This window comes from Cavia porcellus, unplaced genomic scaffold (assembly GCF_034190915.1).
Source record: "Cavia porcellus strain 051 isolate PalLab524CR breed Dunkin Hartley unplaced genomic scaffold, mCavPor4.1 scaffold_30, whole genome shotgun sequence".
In the NCBI taxonomy this organism is placed as follows: Eukaryota; Metazoa; Chordata; class Mammalia; order Rodentia; family Caviidae; genus Cavia; species Cavia porcellus.
The window spans coordinates 43,234,880-43,242,802 of record NW_026947513.1 but is presented as its reverse complement, the minus strand read 5'-3'; the positions used below and the strand labels follow the sequence as shown (position 1 = coordinate 43,242,802).

At 35.2% G+C, this 7,923-nt stretch overlaps 1 protein-coding gene across 1 annotated transcript in view; it reads left to right on the top strand.

Annotated features, from left to right (window-relative positions):
- Positions 1-3,712: 3,712 nt before the first annotated feature.
- Tmprss11f (transmembrane serine protease 11F) overlaps positions 3,713-7,923 on the top strand; it is a 73,495-nt gene continuing 69,284 nt past the window's right edge. The window contains exon 1 of the mRNA XM_063240510.1: positions 3,713-3,873. The gene's annotated coding sequence lies outside the window, so the exon portion shown is untranslated. The remainder of the gene's footprint in view (positions 3,874-7,923) is intronic.

The following is a 7,923-nucleotide window of genomic DNA, read 5'->3' as shown; positions in this document are numbered from 1 at the left end:
TTACAGTAATCAATATGGAAATTCCTCAAAAATCTCTAGAAGAACTAGACATTCCATTTAACCCATGTATTTCCTTTCTAGGTATGTTCCCAAGAATTAAAGACATCATATTACAGTGACACATGCAAATCCATATTTATGTCAGTACATCTCACAATAGCTAAATCTTGGAAGCAAGATTTAGTCCATCAACAGATAAATGGGTAAAAATGTGGTATTCACACAAAATGGAGTGGCACTCTCCCATACGGAAAGATAAACTTGAGTCATTTGCAGGAAATTGAATGCACCATGAGAAAACAATGTTAAGTGAAATAAATCAGGTACACAATTTTAAATGCCAAATGCTTTCTCTTATGTGAAAAATCCAAAATATAAATAAAGGGCAAAATAAAGGGTAGATAATAGGAAATAAAGAGGTAGATATTTTGTAAAAAAGAAAGGCATCATGATATGGAAAGAAGAGTGTAAAAGGATGAATAAAGAACTGGTGTGTTATGTACACGTACCAACTTGCCTTGAGGAATGTAATATTTATACTGAAAACATGTATCAGTAACAAATAAAAATTGAAAGAACAAAGAATCTTACATGTCTACTATGGATAGGTATCAGGGTTATTGGATGGTGTTAGGGAGCACTTGAGATAATGAATTTAGAGCAGAAAGGTGATCAGGTCTCTGGAAGGGGCAGCATTTGTACTGGTAATAAAGAATGTGGAGACTCAGGAAGGGCTGAAGACCATAACAAGGCCACGGAATCACTGGACTGAGGAGCCTGGCGGTGTTCAGAAATCACGGGAGTCACGCACGAGAGGGAATGGGCTGAAGATACAAACCGTGAACGCCCTGCGACATCCTCTTTTCTCTCTCCCCTTCAGTAAATGACTTTATGTTATTTCCTATTAGACATTTGAGTATATTACCCTAATTGCCATTTTTTTGCATCCCACTTTTTAAAGTTAATTTGCTTTTCTGTGTGTTTGTCTCTTAGTCATCTTTGTTTTTAAAAATTTTTGAAATACTTTATCAATTAGGGTTAAAATGTTTATCTTGCTTTCAACTCTTAGGAATGGTTTCTTCATATATAACTTCATAGCTTTTATTTCCATAAATAACTCCAATATGAACTCCAGTGAAATGTTTTTCATCTTGTTGGTGTCCTCACTGGAGTTTCCTATAACACCTGCTATTTTAAATAAGAAATCCTTAGACTCAGAATTGTAACTATTACCATTAAATGATTCTATTTTTTCTAGGTATTTATCCATAACATAACAATACTTAGAGGTGTAACTTAATTCAAGATTTTAAATACAAAAATAGCATTATATGAGAATTTTTCAATAAAACTAAAATACTTTATACATTATATGTAGCATAATTTATTAAAACTAGTTACTAGCAAAAGACAGTATCCAAGGAGACAGTGCCCAGATCATGTATAAAAATGAAATTCTGACCCATTACCTGCTCACCCGGCCCAGAGAACCAACACAATATCTACAACAACCAGTCCCAGAAGCCAAACATCAACTCCTGCAGCAACTGGCCACAAATGACCGGGACTTGATTACCAACTTGACTGGTAGCTAATAACTTATCTAATATTCACTGTGCATTTCCACCTTAAGAACAACCAAGGAAAGTCAAATATATCCTACTAAGCAATCAAAAGAATGCCTTCTAATCTGTCCTCTAGACTTACCATGGCGTCTCCAGTTGGGGGTCGACCACAGACTGCCGTGCTCCCACTGCACCCCTGCCTCTGTCTCTGCCAAATGCAAATGATGGTGGGTGACTTTCTACTGCAAGCTCTGAATAAGTAGTCTTCATACATTTTCATTTAGATGGCTTTGTTTCTACAGGAATGTATAGATATAGATATTATATATTATAGTTCCCAGCAGTAAATTCCAGTACCTAATTATTACAGAGCTGCTTAAACCTTGGCCCGCTACAGCTAGTGAAAATATCTCAACAGATGGATTTTATATGTAGTGTTTATGTTCAAAGTCTTTATGTGTGAGTAATGGATGCATTGCTTGGGATACTGTAAATATAGAAAGCAACAACCTATCTTTTCATTCCATTTTCAAACTGATGAATGCATTAAAATTGTGTTGTGTTAGAGATTTCGTTAAGCAGATTTTAACTGTTCTTGTTACAGAAAAGTATCAATATATAAAAACGGATGATAATGTGCTTCTCTGTAGAAACTATTTTACTATCTATTCTTTTCTCTTTGTGTGTGTGTGTATTTATTTTTCAATAGCATACTTATATGTTCAAATATACACACACAAATGTGTGTTTGAAATACAAGTGAGTTTGTTGGGTAACCATTTAGATATACAAGCCTGAAGCTTAGAGAAGAAATTAGAAATGTAAATCTGACAGTCATGAGCATAGACATAGCATAGTTGAAACAAAGGAAGAGAATAAAAGCAAATGAGATAAAGAAGATATGTAAAAGCTAAACCCTGAGAGTTTTAAAAGATTTATTTAGTGACTGGAAAGAGGTTGAAGAGTCAGTTAAAATCTTCTGAGTTGTTGCTCTGTAACAAGCAGTTCTACAGAAACTTTAAGCCAGCTTTCATCTTTGAAGCATTTGATGCAATCTATTGCCAAAGTTGTGCTCATCGTGTAGTATAGAGGGGCTTGAGCTCATCTTCTTTGTCAATTATCAACAATTTAAAGCCACAAGGTAGCTACAATTATCTTCTTTGGATATTTCTCAACAAGCTTTTGATTTATATGTTCTAACCAAACACTGAAGGAACTGTGAATGATTTAGTGTCTGTAATATTAATATCTACTCAATCCTTCTAATCTTTAGTGCCTGTTTCAGTTCATTTTGTGTTTGGATAGCAGAATTGCACAGGCTGAGAACTTATAAGGAAAAATTTGTGTGTCACAATTTTAGAGGATGAAAATTCCAATATCAAGATACTGGCATCTGGCAGGATCTTATTGTGTCATTCTGTGGATGTTAAGGGAGACGGGGTGGGAGGACGTTCGGTTTCTTAGTATGTCCATTCTTAGGAAAAATGATGCTGCTCCTGCGCCAGTAACATTAATCTATTCATGAGGACGTAGCCTTCTGCTCACTTCTTTAATCTCAGTGTTGTTGCCCTGGGGATTAAGTTTTCAGTGCACCGACGTCGAGGGATGCATTCAAACCAAAAAAGTGCCTCAGAGCATGTGGTGAGATCCTAGGACCTAAATAAGTGTTATTTTATGCTATAATTTATCATGGCAGACATTGAATAATAACAGTCATTCTATGTACCAGCATGACAATCTAAAAATAATTGTTGTAAAGATGAATTCTCATTCATTCCCTCTAGCAGCAAAAGCTCTTATGAATGAGAAACAAGGTATTTCTTGAAAAAAAGACCCTCATATCTAAACTCTTTGACCAGTGTTTTCACTTCCAATGCTCTATGCACCTTTGGTCTGTTGATGTTTACTTTCTGCCCTTGTGAAGCTGTGGGACCTGATGGGATATGTGCTGTGATCAGCATTCCAGGGAAGAGAACCACAGATAATGACAGTGGTGCCTGCAGGTCATCAGATGATGTCTCAGTCAACAGGATTTGTTTTTAGCACAGTCTCGTGATTGGCTAAGAGAAGACGGCACGTGACTGGCTGTGTTTGAGCAAGAACCCTTTTGATTATGTAGTCCATTGCTGGTCAGACGGAATGGGTTAAATGCTGAGAGGAGGAGGGCAACTCTGCACGTCCTTCACCTGGTTTGAATCTCATAGTGAAGATTCCAGAATTTTTATCCCAAGACGATTTCCAACAGCTGTCAAGAAAAGAAGCAGAAGTCACCTAATGACAGAACTAAGTCAAGATCACAAGCTACATGGTATGAAAAATAATAGTTAAAGGAATTCATGTGTGTTTTAAAATCTATTTTTTTGCTTCTGTGATAGTCTATGATAGTTTTTAAGATAGGATTTTTAAAGTCTACTTCTTGTTTTGTATTTAAGTTCTGTGATGCTCAAATTTTATTCTTTCTGCTTGAACTTTAAATGAGTACTTACGCATTTCAGTGTGTTGTTAAGTAATGTACTTCCAGTCAATTTAGAAATATCTTGAGAAATTTATAAAACCACTTGTTTTGTCTGAACAGTTTAATGTGTTCTTCAAAGTTTGTATCGCAGGCTCCTGGAGATTTCTGAGATTTTTTTATTGCAGTCAAAACTCTTTTATATCCCTGCCTTTCCACTCTGTTAGTGTTCGTATTGGCAGGGAAAAATGAGTATAACTACCACTGCCATAGTGTGAGTTATGACAAGTTTTATACCAATTACTGAAAGTAAGCTGCCAAGTGTCATTTTATTGTTGCTTGCAAGCACTCACAAGAAAAAGAAGAATTTTTATTTCACTTAGGACCATCTTTGATGGAGAGTACAAATTGTTGCTTTATTAAATGTTGGTCATTAAGAACAGATCTTGTTTAATATGCTAGGTGACAAAATGAAAAGTGCATGTAAACACTTCTCCATAGAGAAATCCAACAATTGATCGTCTTGAGAAAGTCCTTGAGCATTTGAGTTGAAAGATGAAATAGTTATACAGAATTTTCCATGATTTTTTGATTCATCACAAACAATGGTTACTTTAGACTTACATTTTTGGCAGACAGTTTTTACCATTCACATATACGTACTGATCGATTTGCTTGTATTGGCCCTGTGTCCTGTGCCTGATGCGTACATTCCCTGTGTGCAGTTGTGTACATTCCCACATGTGCAGTTCACATGTGCAGTCGTTTCGTTTTCTCTTCAGCCCGTTTTCTACTCTCTTCTGCTGATCCTCTGAGCCTTTGAAGAGGAACCATCTTCCCACTTCCTATTATTATCTGTTTTTCATTTTGCTGTTTATTTAATTTTGGGATTCACATACGAAAGAAACCATAGATTATTTAAGCTTGTGTGTCTGATTTATTTCATTTAACATTATGGTCCCAAGATGCATCCATTTTCCTGTAGATGACCTAAGTTTGTCATTTTCATAGCACAGTAGTACTTCATTGTGTGTAAATTCTGCATTTTTAAATCCATTACTCTGTTGATAGACACATAGCCTGCTTCCAAGATTTAGCTATTTTGAAGTAAGCTGGCATAAACATGAGTACGCATGGATTATGGTAACATGATATCCTTAACTCTTTTGGAGAAAATACCTACAAGGGAAATAGCTAGGTCAAACGAAATTGTCGGTTTTAGTTTTTTGAGGAACCTCCGTTGTAATTACATAGTGGCACACTATTTTACCTTCCCACTAAACTGTCTTTTCTTTCAGCAGCATTCATCATTATTACTTTTTTTTCTTTTTTTCTTTCTTTCTTTTGACAGTGTTTCCCTTTGTAGTTTAGACTGGCCTTGAACTCACTATTTAACCTGGACTGGCCTCAAATTCACAGTGATTCTCCTGCCTCAGCCTCCTGAATACTGGGATTCAGCACATGTCACCATACTCAGTCTTACCTGATTTCTTGATGATGCCATTCTTTCTGGGATAAGACAAATACTTGCTATTGCTTTAATTTGCATTTCTCCAGTGGCCAGGGATGGTGACCATTTCTTTGCATCTTTTTGGGCCACTTGTACTTCTTTGGCAAAGTGTCTGTTCATTTTGATTGCCCATTTTTTTTCATTGATTCTTTTATTTTGAGGGCCTAATTTGTTTTTAATTCTTTAGATAGTCTGGATATTAGTCCTCTCTCTAAGGAATAGTTAGCAAAACTTTTTTCCTTTCGATCAGTTGGTTGTAAGAATTGATTAAGTGAGCCTGTAATTTCAAGGAATAAAATAAACAATTATTGTTAATATACATGTTAGACTTTCAAGTAAAAATTAGAATTAGTAAAAGCTTGTATAATATCTTGTGAATTTGACAGCTTCCTAGTACAGCTTTTTCACAATGAGATTAGCACTTTATTGGGTGACAGAATGAGTCAGCCTGTGGGGGAGAGATTTGCATAACTATGTGAACTGAGTGAACTGATGCTCTATGAATAGTCTGTGCATGACATAACTAGGTCATGTGTGTTAAAATGTGACATAGACCAATGGGTGCTAAGATAACAGGGGAAAAGAGTGGCAAAGCAGCGTGGTGGTAGGATATTTACCATCATACGCCAGGCCCTGGCTTTACCCTCCAGGAGCCCTGCCCCACCCACATACACACAGAAGAATAAAAAACTATTTCATGGCTATGACTTCAGAGTCTATTCCTCATTCCTTCTATAGATCTGTAGGAAACAGGATTTTCTTAAAATCCCTCAATCAAGACAACACATTTCCATATATGTATGATAGAATGGATAATTGTTTGGAGAATGTAATCTTTAAAAATAAAAATATGGCATTTACATATAATTGATTATTATGTCAAATGAATTAAAATATGTATTTTAAATTTCCCTTCTTAAATTTGTGATTGGTAAAGGTCAATAGCTAACTCATATAAACCATAACTCTTGAGCCCACAATAATTTTTAGAAATATGAAAAGAACTTGAAAGCAAAACATGTAAGTACCTCTAACTTAATTCTTTACAAAAGAGAAGCCAGTAGTAATAGAAATACCAATTGGTTGAATATTAACTTATTAGAATTAAAGCTAAATTAAATGTACATAGATATATGTAAACCCACAAAAATCTTACCTCTTCCATTCAGTGACTCAGCCCTTCCCATACTGAACGTCTGATAACGGTGCAGATCAGTGCTTGTGCTCTGTGTGGCATTTTTTGTTTTAACACTTACCTCTTACACGCAGGCACTGAATATTCTAGTTGTTGCCAAGGTCATGATTAGGATCTCAGACAGTAGTGTGTGTTTTTGTTCAGGACTCGATCTAATGAAAGTAGCCCTGGTTTTGTCCTTGGTCCAGTAATTAAAATAATAGAATTATCATTACTTTAGAATAGCAAAAGGAATTGGAAATTATGTAGTCCAAGTGTTCTTTGGGCAGAGATGGAAACGGAAGTTCTGAAGCAGACACAGTTAGGTAGTCTGTGGCTACTTCTGGAAACAGCAGCTGGATTCCTTGTCCAATTTTTAATTTTCCTGCTAATTTGGCTCTATCAATTTTTTTCTGTTACATATATAATCATTGATCTTGAGGGCTAAATATTCAATTATTATTTTAACCAATTTCATAGTCTTAAATTTTGAAACTTTCCCCTGTTCCTTCAGTCCATCAGGAGGGCCCGGTTGTGTTAAATTAATGTTTTGAGGTTTAGTAACAATGTTTTTAAATTAAGTGCTGGTAAATTCAATGCTGAAAATCAAATTTAGAACTTTAGCTTAATTTTGTTTTGCCCCAGTGGCTGGTATAATACAGACTTTATATACAAAATGGAGAAGGAATATATATATATATATATATATATATATATATATATATATATATGGTGATTATTTAGGTAATATTGCCATTTAAACTAGTCCTTATGAGGAATTATACAGAGTCCACCAAAAAGATGTATACACACTTCATCAGTCCACCATGCTAATAAATGTCTGGAAGCTAGTGGTCACCACTTTGAGCATCTCTTGTAATTATCAAGACCAAAGGTAACTTGTGTTAATCTCACAATGTCTCAATAAATTTAGTATTAAAACATTTATAGATGATTTTCCTTTTCTGAATTATATATATATTTTTGGTGGACTTTATAGATTAAAAATATTTGAAGAGCTACAATTTGAGAACATTCTGAAGTTTATATTTAGAGGAAGAAATATTGGTCAGCATTCCATAGTTAAGACAAAATACCTAACATGCATAACTTAAAGGGAAAAAGGTATATTTTGGTTCTGTATGTCAGAGATTCCATCTTGGTCAGCTGGCTCCAAGGCAGGACCACCATCGTGGAAGGGCGTGGGGGAGGAAATCCACCC